This window comes from Simochromis diagramma, unplaced genomic scaffold (genome assembly GCF_900408965.1).
Source record: "Simochromis diagramma unplaced genomic scaffold, fSimDia1.1 OVJJ01000293.1, whole genome shotgun sequence".
In the NCBI taxonomy this organism is placed as follows: Eukaryota; Metazoa; Chordata; class Actinopteri; order Cichliformes; family Cichlidae; genus Simochromis; species Simochromis diagramma.
Window position 1 is genome coordinate 4033949 of NW_024386801.1, and position 13477 is coordinate 4047425.

The 13477-nt window shown below is 41.3% G+C and overlaps 1 pseudogene; it reads right to left on the reverse strand.

Moving 5' to 3' along the window:
• Positions 1-11202, reverse strand: LOC120730465 (annotated as a pseudogene).
• Between the last annotated feature and the right edge of the window lie 2275 nt (positions 11203-13477).

Sequence of the window (13477 nt, forward strand, 5' to 3'; positions counted from 1 at the left end):
AACTGGAGGGTTTTTTTTTAATAGGTGGCCTGATGCAGAGTCCCGTGAAACAAGCTATTCTGGAAGAACTGGACACCTATAAGGAGGGAAAAAAACATTTTTTTCTATTCTTTTCTTTCTTTCTTATTTTTAAGACAGAAAAGCATTTGTGAGCTAAAGATAAAAGACAATCTCTCTGGCTGAATGAGCTGACTAATGAAGAGCAATCCCCAAACATACCAAACATTTAGCCACTCCTGAAGGAAGAGTGAGAGTCTGACCTCTAGTGTTTGTTAAAAGTATTACCAGAATTGAAAAAAAATTAAAACAGAAAACTACAGCATGCCTAACAATTATAATCAGTGATATACAGAACTTAGTCAAACCAAAATGAGTGAAAATGCCAACAGCAATGTAAGAACGAGTGAAGTGGCCAATTATAGAAGACTCCTTCCAAAATAAGCATCTCTTTGTTTTTCTGATTAGTCAGGAAGCTCTCCAGCAGACCCTTGTCATCTTTATCTGAAAGTCACAACATATAGATATATATTTAGTAAGGTAATATCATTATAAATTATTAATTATTTCACTCTCCACCCTCTGTCATTGTAGAACCTACCATACACTACTAGGTTACAGGTACACTTGACCATCCCCAGAGGGTTTTCCAGCACCAGAGTGTATTCTACATTGTCTTGAGCTCCACAAGTGGGGATGACTAGAGTGCACACTCCATTAACTGTGCGGTGCCAAAAGTGAGTGGAATCAGAGATCATGGATTCCCCTTGATACCAGCAAGCCTACAAAGGGGAGATTTTTTTTTACTTGTGGGCAACAGAAGTAAACATCTGTGTGTACAAAGATTGTACGCACAGATGTTTTAAATTTTGCTTCACATATATTATGGTTGCTGATATCAGTAGCCATGTCTTTCATACCAGTGGAGTTGGCAGCCCCTGTTAGGCACAGCTCATGGTGCAGTCATGTCCTCTGAGAACGGCTTAGTCCTTCAGCGGCAGCAGGAAAGTAAGTTTAACATGACTTTGAGGTAATGCATATTCTTTCCCCTGAAGGCTGTTGATGCTCTCTTGGAAACACACAGCAGACATAAATAAATCTGAGTAAAGAGCATGACTGAGACTGAGAAATACACTACTGTTACCTTTCTCCTTGGCGATGATGAAAGGTTGCTTTGAATCTAAGGGATCCCTGTCACCGACTGAATTCTGTGCAGTGACCCTAAAAATAGTACTTCCTTCCTGGAAGCAGTCCAGTAACAGTGTACTTGCTAATGAAAACACACTCGGTCCCAGTAAACCAGGAAGCTGTACATAATGTGTTGCCTGATCCTCATCAGCCAGGTCACGGGTGTGATCCCATTGCAGAGCCACTGTGTCCAGGATCTCCTCCACCAACTGGAGGTTGTTTGGCGGTTGGGGAACATCTGAGTACAGCAGCAGGAGAACAAGAGGAAGAAATTACTGTAAATTTCTCTTGACAGATCTGGAAGTTTGTATAAAGCTATAAAAACAGCAAAAATGGATCTGAAGTGACTTCTTGTTACAGAATACAATCATTAAAGAAGGACAAAGTGGGGAGTAAATAATGAAGCATTCGACACTTACCTATAACCTTGACATGGACTTTATAGTGAGCCTCTCCATAGTTATTCTTCAGGAGAATAGATGTCAGAGTCAAGTTGCTGAGTGGAAGAAGTGAATGACTGGGAGTGATTCTTGGTGTTTGTGATGACCTGTCTTCCTGTGGTGAGAATGCCATCTTGGATATAAATGTGTCTGACTGGATGTTTGTGGTTTGTGTTTCGAGGTACAGTTATTACATCCTCCTGAAGAGAAAGACAACTGTTAAATATTAGCCACTTTATTTCACTGATGAAGTCTTACAGTGAAGCTGAAGTCAAGGCAAATTGCCTTTCCAGCCTGGAAAACCACACGATTATGGCCAATACACCTTTTGTTAGCTCAGTGGGCTCCCCCACCCCTTTTTCATTGACAGCTCGGACACGGACGTGGTACCTCATCTGCTCCTGAAGTCCCACCACTGTGAAGGCAGTACAGGAGACGGGGATCTTAGTGGCTTTCCTCCACGTCTTAGCATCTCCTTGATGGGCTCATCTCCTTGGCGTGGAGGAGTCCACTTTAGAGAAACGGAGGAGTTTGTGGAATCAGATACATTCAGGTTCCTCACTAGGCCGGGAGCTGCTTCAGGGGAAAATTAAATTTGTATACTGTTGAATAAATCAAATATTTAGGTACAGAAATAAAAGGAACATAAACTCCACATATATAAAGTGAATTACTCAGTTTTTTTTTTAATGGCCAACAGGGGCATAAAAAAAGCAAAACCATACATTAGAAATGGCAAAACTTTACACTTAATTTTTGATCTGAGTAAACATTTTCCAAATTACTGGATAAGTTGCTAATTTCAAGTTTTTTTTAATACAGCACGGTATCCATTTAGAGTAAAATAGGTGATAAAGCAAATGACTAAGTGGTTAAGACACAAATTCAAAACTCAAAGCTTCAATATGGGAGCCTACATACCGATGGGCTCCATCCTGCTGATTCAGGAAAGAAAATAAACAACACACTGTGAGGGGAAGACGTACGTGCTGGATTTTTAGCCAGCATGGGATTAGAAACGTTGCTGGGAGTGCCTACAACAGCCCTGTTTACACTAGTCACTCATACCCCATATCTTCCACCAATCCATACACCATGAAGTTGGTTTCTAGAAACAGTAATAAAGGCTTGAATGTGATAGATGTGAATGTAGCATCAGTAAGGAAGCTAGGTTAGGAGTCAGGAGTTATTAGATAAAATGCTAAAATGGGCACTTCGGCTTGTAACAGTACCACTGATTTCAATAAAAAATTTGCAGTGACGCATGAGATTGCTTGGCTTGGCACGCTGCTCCAAGCCTGACCAGTGAGTAGCTCCTTATGGATTTGCAGCCTTTATTTCTCCTCAGTTCACAGATGTAGCCGTGAACTGAAGCTCCTCCATCACTGGCTGGAGGACTCCAACTCACTGTCATGGTGTTCTTAGTTAAATTAGACACCTGAGGCTGTGATGCTGTACCTGGAGGCTCTGGATAAGTGGATTTTAAACAGATGTCAATAGACATCTCAAATCCAGGATATGAAACTTTTAGCATGGCAATGAAGTGGAACTGCAGTGAACTGTAAACCATAAAGCATTTCTCTTTACCTTTCACCTCTAGTTGGACCTATTTGGGCTGATTTTGATCATGATTAGTGCTCACCTATGGGCTCTCCACCACGGGCCTCCTCTGTCTCCAGAGGGTCACTCATTCCCTCTTCATTGATGGCTCTGATGCAATGCTAGTATGCATGGCCCTCCTCCACTTTATCATCAGTGAAGGCATTAATGCTACTATCCACTTCTCCAACCCTGTTCCAGGACCTCTTGCCTACCATACAGCGATCGATCACAAAACTGGTGACCTGCTTACCCCCGTTGTCACTTCGAGCCTTCCATTTCATCTTGATACACTTCTCTTACGGCTCAAGAAACTCAACTTTCCCTTGAGGAGGCTTTGGGCGGTCTAAAGAAAGTGATGTGTTAGTTAAATACAAACCTCCATTTCAAAAAGTGCTTTAAATTAATATGATTGTGTGATTTCATCCACCAATCACAATGAGTTGCACGTCAGTAACAGCAGCACCACAGTCGCTCTTGAGACAACGCATAAATGCGCCACTAATCTTCTCTCACGCATCAAGTAAACATCCAAAGTGAATAAAAAACAACAACTGTATCTGCATATGATACAGGATGACACCCTTTATTTTAATCCACCTGCTAAGCACCAATGAGGTGCTATTATCTGTCTGCTCCACCTTGGTCCCCTCATCCTCCATAACCCTCACACCATCCTTATACCAGGTAAGCTTAGGATCTGGTTTGCCTTTGTAATACCAGATGCTGTAAGCTTAGATACATTTCACTGAGTATTGTACTTGTATAACTATGCATGTGACAAATAAAGAATCTTGTTTCCTGTTTTATTGTGAAAGTCCCTGTGCAGTGTGCCTAGTTTTGCTTCCCCTTGTCTCATTAGGTCTGATTTGTCCCAGCTGTTCCCCATAGAAATAAACCACAATGGAGTTTGAAAAAAAAAAACATGGGCGTGTGTGTTTGGAGGATGTGTTTGTGCGCGGGGGTTTTGGGGGGGGGGGGGCGAGGATTTTTCTTGTAAAACAAAGGGGGACCTAGCAAAACAGTTTGGGAACCACTGCACTAACCTGCAATACTGGGCACAGCCTCACTTTCAGCCCCTTTAGCTCTGAATGTGTACTTGCTCTCATGGGACTCATTCACACCAGAGAAAATTAGTTTGTGCACAGCTCCCTGTTTTACCACCTGAACTCCATTCAGCTTCGAAAACTGTTGAATTTAACACAAAAGGATGGATGAAAAAGACAAAAAAAATTGCCAAATTTACATTTCAGGATTAACAGCTAACAAGTCTTTTATCCAGTTCTGCGTTATCTCTTACCTCCACCCCATCCTTCAGCCATACTCCATCCACCTTCTCATCAGCAAGAACAACACTCGGCTCTGCAGGGGAGCCTGTCGAACACTGAACATCTGACATACCACTCTTCAGTGAGGCAAAACACTCTGGCAACACACAGAGAAAAAGAACTTAGAGAGAATTAACATTCATAGAATTAATTATTAATCAGTTATGCTGTGTTGTTAGATTTTTACAGTTTTTTCCATTGCCTTGGCTTTAGCTGAAATCTGCAAAAGAAACATCCATTTTACTCTCTAAAATATGCTAGTAGTATTTTACATCCAAAATGATCCATCTTATTGTCAGAAGCTGAAAGGTGGAAGTCACGAGCATGACTATTGTAAAACATACTTACAGAACTTGAGAGCAGTAAGCAATTTGTGAACATGGTGGAGTCTGCTCAGATAAAAATTCTGCAGGGGTAACAGCCTGAAAGAGGAGGAAGGATGTGTGGGAGTGCAACAAGGGAGAGACAAAAGAATATGGGAAGTTACACAAGAGTGAAGAAGATAGATCGCCATACTCGCAAGTCTTTCTACTGCAGTGTTGCAAGGGAGAGCACCGGGTGCTTGCCTGATAGGAATCTGTGGCTAACAATTCAACAGTTGGAGCACTTACTCTCACCACTACTCTGTGGCTGTGCAGTACTATAATAATACACACAATAGGCCTGTGTTTTGTTTCCACAAAGCATCTTTTTTGGCACTGACACTCTGTTTTGTTCTGAACAGCACTGTGCTATTTTTCTATTTCTCTTTTGCTGTAACTGCAGTTTACTGCATTGTTTGATCAGTGGAGGAACACATGCACTTTCACCTTATAGTCCAAGAAAATTTAAGGGTTCTTTTTCTCTACAGAGCAGAATTCTTACCAGCCACAGTGACTTTAGCAGACTTGACATATTCGTGTGTATCGTTGTCCTGAGTGCAGACAACAGAGTACTCTCCCTCATCAGCCAGCTGACACTCTTCTATAATAACCTCTGCCCTTTTCCCCTCATGCATGAAGATGTAGCGCCCGCTTGCTGTGATATCACACCCATCCTTCAGCCAGTGAATGTGCACGTCCTTGGAGCTCATCTCACACTCCAGGCGGGCTGTGCTTCTCTCATGCACACAGACATTCTGGTAAACTTGATGGGAATGCCTATATAGAATTAAAACAGAGGAAGGATGAAAATAAGAGAGGCACTTTAGCGCTAATGTGGACTTTATTAGCATACTACACTTACAAAGTTTTAGTAATTTTAGAAGTAGAAGCACAGACACTGATGATTACAAGGTGAAAGTATGAACAGAATTTAAATGCTCTTGCACTTATTAGGCTTGTTCTTTATATTCAGCCCCAGAAAAAAAGAAAAAAAAAGATAGAGCGTACTCATATTCATGAATAACTATAATTAACACAACTTCAATTGCTATGCTTCTCTTGGTGCAAACCCAGAGGACAGCCACGTGTCCTTGTAAAGATATTTACATGCCCCAACTTGCACCTTGGGCAAGTAAATGTCTTGTTAGGCAGAGCTGTAATAAATGAGCTTGTTGTGAGCAGGGATTTGGTTGGATTACTTTCAACTGAGCACTAGGAGGGAGGATTTATTGCACTCCCCATACATCTTCATTTGAAAAACAGGGAAGATGATGTTGTTTTGCATAGCTACGAAGGAGCGAAGCTTCTAATCTCAGGGGAGGAAAACAAGGCAGTGGCAGCTCATATCTCAACTGTGAAGGTTTGTTTCCCTGGAAATATTAGCTCCAACAAGACAGCTCTGTTGGGAAAAACAAAACAACAAAAACAAGACAAACTAGGTTTTTTTTTTGTGTTGGCAAATGAAAAGCAGCAAGGTGGCAGTGAGGTCTCCAGTGCTGATTGTATAGTTTCCAGTGTCAGTGGCTTTCATATCCTTAATCTTTAAGGTGTAGGTCAGACCATCCTCATACAGAGAGACATCAGACTTTTCATCTCTTTCCCTTCCCTTTTCCTTTACCTGCAAAATCAAAAAACACTTCTGGGAAAACTATTTCCACATTCCAGTGTTTTATATTTCCTCAAACAATGGCAGTATACTGTATCTGTGGGTTCCTTTTATTGGAGTAACTGAGATGTTAAGAAATTCAGGAAACGATCTTTAAAAAGCATTTTCAGTCTCATCCTATATGCGATATCATATGATAGTGTAAAAGTGTAATTAAATCCTATGATTCTCTTCCTGAACTACACACTAACTACACTAACCTTCCAGATTAGGGGTCGATCTGTTTTCTTGGAAAGATGGACCTCAAACACAGCAGTCTGTCGCTCATTTACTCTTTTTTGGCTTTAAGTCAGACACGACTTTAAGCAGTTCATTTGAATGAGATATAGCAGAAGACAAGAAGGGTTTTTATTGATCAGTCAAGTAAAGATATCCAAGGATTCCAAAGCCAACTAGCTATGGATCTGGGGGGGAGGGGGTTGACATGAGGGTTTTTGAGTAATATGAACTAAGTGAGAAAGTCTGATCTCTGGGTCAAATAAATACTGACACTGAGTGGAGGGGATAAAATATGACATGGTGTTAAGTAATGACAAATGTAAAGAAAGCATGTGAAAAGGAGTATGTAAATGGGGACAGTAAATACAATAAAATCTGTATTATGAGCAGTGAGAAGGAGTCCCGAGTTCCACTCTGCACATGCCGAAAGTCTCTTGTCTCCAACCTGCAGAGTGTAGGTGCCCATGTCACTCAGGTGCACGCAATAGAAATGCATAGCATGTGCTTAGTTCCCATCAGTTTCACTTCATATTTCCCATGAGAGTACTGGACCCACTGCGGCTCTGTGCCCTGAATTGCAAGCACAACGCTGAGATGAGGGGAGAAATCACAAGTGGTTTATGTCATGGTAACATTCATAAATAAGCAGACTTTGACACTGAACCAGAAAACTGATGTGCTTTACCAAAAACCACTGATCCTGATGTTTGGATCCTTCACTTCCAAGACAGTGTTGAACACGATGTCAACTTTGACAGTGATGTCTTTCAGGGGCTTCAAGACACGCACCATCTTGTAAAACATATCAAATGTAGAAATACTTAAATAATGACATTTTGAATTATTTCCCATCTTCACATCAGCTGACTTTTGCTTTACTAACTTAACTTTGTCGCCAAGTTGTGTAAACTTTTCTCAGTTCTCCCTTGCTCTATTTTAAGCTGTTTTTAAAAAATGTCATATCCCAAACCTGTTCATCTTTATTTGATCCTGTGTCATGTGTGCAAGCTCTCTGCATCACAGGTCTACCTCCACCTCCACTTTCTTCTTCATCTCCTTGAACTTCTTGAGAATGCCTCTGATGTTGCTGAAGCCATACTTGGCACAGATCCCCCCCCCCCAGTCCTTCTTGTCAGCTCCAGCCAGGATCTTTAACATCTCCTCCTCTGTAGGTGGCTTCTTCTTCTCTTCTCCATACCTCTGCAAAAGAAGAAATATCTTACACAGGAAGCAGTTATACAGGTATATACTATGCTTGTTTGCATGCATGACATAGAATAGGAATATGTGCGATAGTAGCTGAAAAGAATCTTCCTCAGTCCCACCAGCAACTCTTTAGATCTTGTCCTGTGGGTATTTCTGGATACATGCAAAAACATATATCTGGCAATTGATCAGAGAGTGCTCCATCACACCTTGACAGGTTCTAGGAGTGTCACAGCTAGTATTAGACAACATGCGTGTGCTCCTGCTGCTTCTCCAGCATCTTTTTGAAGTCCATTGGTGGTTCTGGAAACAAAGAGAAAGCAACTTTCACCTCTGGCACTAGGAGAAAACTGGAGGCAAACTGTGCTGATGGCTTCCAAACAACCCATGCTGTACGATATGGCTGGTTTACTTTCTGTAACACTGAGTGATATGGAGAAGGCAGCATCTCTGTGCTTGTTGGAGGCAGTGCACTTGTAGACATCGGCATCCTCCAAGGTCAGATTTTTGATCTAATTTGGAGAGAAGGTATTAGACATTAGGTAAATGACTAATGAAGGAAAAAGCAACGTGTCTAGTTACAGTGAGACGTTTCAAACTGTCACACTGTCATTCAGGTCATTTTTTATCCCACTGCAGTACTCATTTTAAGCAGTAGAAGGCAGTGGCATGATAGGAATAACTCCTCAACACACAGTATTGGAACTTAACAGTCATCCCTTACCAGAGAAACAGATGGCAAGGGGAGATGCATATGTCAGCACCCACAAGTTAATTGCTTTATAATAGCTATTTAAGCTTCAGTTAAGCTCCCCGGCTGGTACAGAGAAAGCACTAAATCCACTGTGGAGTGGTTATAGATAAAAGGTTCAGTGAGAGTTTTTTTCCCCCGTCCTATCTACTTTTCCTCATGATGCATGGTGTGTCGTCTCACTTGACAGCACCAAAACGGGGAGCTGTTCAGCTTAATGATAGGCTGTACAGAGATACCACGCCCAGAAAGAGTATTTCACCTTTTAAAGCAACACATTTTTACTAGATACCCTAAACCCTGAATTCACACTTTCAGATAATGATGCTGAAATTACAGTCTTAACTTAAAAAAAATTAATGGCATGATTTATTTGTCAACAGAGTAACATTCAGTGAAAAACTTGAGAAAACAGAGTACACAAGTACATGCAAAGCTACAGTAAATACTACTTACATGTATAGTGTTAGATGACTAAAATTAAACAGGGATGCTCATCAGATATAACACAAGCTTAACATTAGTCAGCAGCAACACAATGACAGTGAACAAAATCCCTTAATGTTTTAAAATATCACATAAAAAGGGGGAAATTTAATCTTCTTCTTCTTCTACTTTCAGCTGCTCACTTTAGGAGTTGTCACAGCCCATCATCTGCCTCCATCTTATCCTATCTCTAGGGCATTCTCCTCTGTCACACCAACAGTCTGCATGTCCCTCTTCACTACATCCACGAATCTTCTCTGCGATCTTCCTCTTTTCCTCCTGCCTGGTAACATCCTGGTCAAATATATCACAATCCCTCCTCCGCTCATGTCCGAACCATCTCAGACACACTTCTCTAACTTTGTCTCCAAACCATTCAGCCTGAGCTGAACCTCTGATGTATTCATTTCTTATCTTGTCCATCCTAGTCACTCTTAATGAAAATCTTAACATCTTTACCTCTGCGACCTCCAGATCTGCCTCCGATCCTTTTTTTCATACATCATGGCAGGTCTAACTAGTATTTTGTAGATCAAATTTCAATTAGGCCAAGGATAAGTCATGTAGTTTTACAGTGTCAAACCTTCAGTATATGCTGTTTGTCGATGTTGTCATGGGAAGATTTTGTTGCCACAGACAGTGGGAACCCACTAGCTCGCTCCCAGCTCACACTGGGCTGTGGATTCCCAGTCACATTTGCCTTGAATGCAGCATTGTCACCTATGAATGACAAAAAGACAGATCAGGTTAAGATTTATATTTTGTTATAACAGTTGCCATAACATTAAATGATTTAGGATCATCATTTTCTGCTTTCCTTTTGAGACGAGTAGCTGTAGGGTCATTCCATGAATGATAATAGCCTGGCTACTCTGCAGTATTCTGCATATTGTGATGGGCGAGCTTCTGCAGCTCTCTTAATCTATAATTTACAGGTAGAGGTAGAGTGAATCAGATTAAAACACGTAGATTTTATGCTAAAAAGGCACTGGTATTCAGCATAAGCAGCAAATGCTTTTTCAATAGAGGTGATGAGAACTATAAAGTCTTTATCACAGTATTTCTGTCCTTGGTGAGGTCTTTGTTAGGACTTTTATCAGATGCAGCCCACAGTACCTTCGCTCAGTAAGAAAAAATGTTTACCTAAAATTTTCACATCACATGAAACTTTTGTTTCCCAGTAGAGTTTTGTTTGTGTCATCCAGTGTTTCCAGGCAAATCATGGGCAAGTGTCTAAATTTGGCTGGTGCACGCTTTTCTTATAGTCTCAAGGGCACTTGTTTGCAATATAATGTGAGGAGAGATTCTGCAAGATGCAAAGGGCATTTTGTAAAATTTCAAGCTGCTGTGGAATGAAAAGAATGGTTCACCTCACCCTCTTGGGCAGTGATGGGGCGTAGCTTCACTTCAAAATCTGGGACAGACTCTCCCTCTGGGATTTGGGGGGATTTTTGTACCTGGTTGAAGGACTCCACCACAGCGGAGGTCTTACATTGAACCCCAGAGTGCTCTAAAGGTGAGTCAAGTACATCCACAGTAAGACTATCAGAATATTGTACAAACAGGCAACCTAAGTGCACAATTGTTTCTTTTTCCTTTTTTTAGAAAGGAGAAGAGAAAAAAAGAACTGAGGCCTGACTAAGTGCTGAGAAGTCTGCAGTAGGTAATAAACTTTCTTTTTGCTCTCTACATTAGGGGATTTGACATGGTTGTTGAAGCTAATCATTGATGTTAGTTAATTATGCTGCTTTTGCTTATAGCAAAGACAGCTCTTTTAGATAGTCCTTCCTTGCCTGTCTCATAATACCAAAGATTTAGCGCTAAGAATGCCAGAATGAAGGAGGATCTTGCATGCAAGATCCCTACCCTCTGCGCTCCTTGCCAAGCCCTGAGCCACCTTAGGATACTTGGTGGAGCTCATGGAGGAGGCGAAGGTGGACGAGCTGCAGGAAGAGGTCATCTGCCTCTCTCACATGTGCTGTTCTGTGTGCTCTGCTTTGACCCCGGAGGTCTGGAGGAGCTCTGATAGTATGATGATAGTGATGTAAAGGTGAGGTGAACTGCACCTGGCTTTAAGTAGACACCAATAGAGATGTGAAGTATAGTTTTGCAAATGGCAGATATTGGGCTCCCACTTCCGTGGGGTTAGGTGCAACATCATTTAACTCTAGTGGATAAGAGGGGACAAAGGCACATCCTTTCCAACTGATACAGTGATACAGCTAATATCCTATATTGTGACTTAATAGGACAAGCGGAAGAACCGCTAGCCCTGTGCTCATGCTTATATACCTGAATGTGTTTAGGTCTATATAAAAGTGTGCCGGTTGCATTTAACACACTCTTCCTGTGGTGATTGGGTGTGTGTTCCCAAAAGCATGCAAGATTGTAACTCACTTCCCTTCCTCTGCTCATTCCCTGTCCTTTTCTTGCTTTGTCATCCCCCTTTCAGCAGCGACTACAATAGGCCTTTGCCTTTTCCAGTCTCACACCAAGATCCAATTAAAAGGTAATCCACACACCTGCTGTGTGAGATAAAGCATTGTGTTTGTATCACTGATGAACTGTGCTCCTTCTTTCTTACTTTGAATTTGGATTTCTCCCTCATGCCCAGCCCTCATTTCTTTTCACATGTGTAGCTGTGTATCTACTTCTTTGTGTGGACATAATGAATACACACTATGAGAAGCTGAAGGAACAATACTGGACATATAAAACCTCCGTGAAAGTATGAGCAAATGTCAAGCTCCGTATACTGTTACCTACTAGATAGGATTTTTTTTTAACAAAAGAAAAGAACCGAACATGCATTTCACTACACGTGAGCATGTTTACATGTGAGCTAGTGTACAAATCCAACCTTTTTTCCTCACCCTGGGGTTTTGCATGTAAATTTGACTTTAAAAGCCAATGAAATGAGCAATTAACCTCAACATGAGTGATAAAAAATGTAAATCCAAGAAGTTTATGTAAGTTTTGCCTCCTGCAGCAAATAACTACACATTGAGAGCTAATTAGCGCTGTAAGCTTTGATACCTGCCACAGAGAGTCGTTTTTAAGCAGCCCCAGCAAACTCTTTGATGGTATAACTCTACAGTCTAACCGAGTAGCAAGTGACTGCAAGCTACAAAGTGCTGAACAGGTTGCTGTCTCACTGCAAGTGGAACACAAGAACGTCTTTTCTCCCTGCCTACTTCGCTGCCTCTTTGTTCAGTGTCCTTGATCTCTCTCTCTCTCTCAGCAGCCAGCATAGCAAATTGCAAAAGGATTTTTATTCCCCCCCTTGGCTCGATTATTTCAGAAAAAAAACAAGACACACAGCCAACCAAACTTACTTGTTAAAAAGCTTTTAGTTTTTCATAGATTTAGTCTGTGCCCAAGGTTTCTGGTTATACTGCTTCCAGCCCAAATGTCTCTTCTTATGATGTTCTTAATCCACACAATGCTCCACGCTCTGTGGGATCCTGCCAGTTTGGTCTCCACATTTTTCTCGAGTCTTTTTTGGTGAATGAGCCATGATAGGGCACTCAGCTTGAACCCCTGCTGTGTCCTGTCTCTGGACAAATAAGGCTGTGATCTGTTCTGGGTTATGATTGCTGAGGCTACACTCAGCTGGGCCATAATGCTAATATTTCCCACAGGTCACTTTGTTTGATGGTACTCTGTGGGCTATTGCAGGCATTAATGTTCTCCAAAGAGCTTGTGCTGACAGAGAGTTTCTAGCAGCCTCCATTTCTGATGAACATTTTCCTTTCTGCTTGGGTGTCAGAGGTCTCAGTATATCATTACAAGTGGAAAATGTATGTACATCTAGCAATGATACATCCATTAACCAATACATTATCATCCTCTGCTCTCAGACCTTGCGTGTCCTTGTGTGCTCTTCAGGATGTTAAAAAGCTTGGTTATACCATGTGCCGAGAGCTGCAGTGTGTCTATCACTCCAACACAGGATAAACGGCTAAACTATAGACTGTAATAATATAATACAATATAAAATAATATAATGAAGAGAAACGGTACAGCACCCCCATCCCCCCTTCTTTTTTCCAACTGGGGCAATGCCTGCGGCATTTAACAGAGGAAAAAGAAGAAGTCTGTATGAATTCCACTGAGGTCACACCCTTGATGTTTTTCTGCAAATTTGCAAAAAGAAAGAAAATCACACTTTACAGTTTTCAAGAAGATAACGTATGGGTAAAAAAATGTATTTGTCGATTCCAGTATGGCAGATA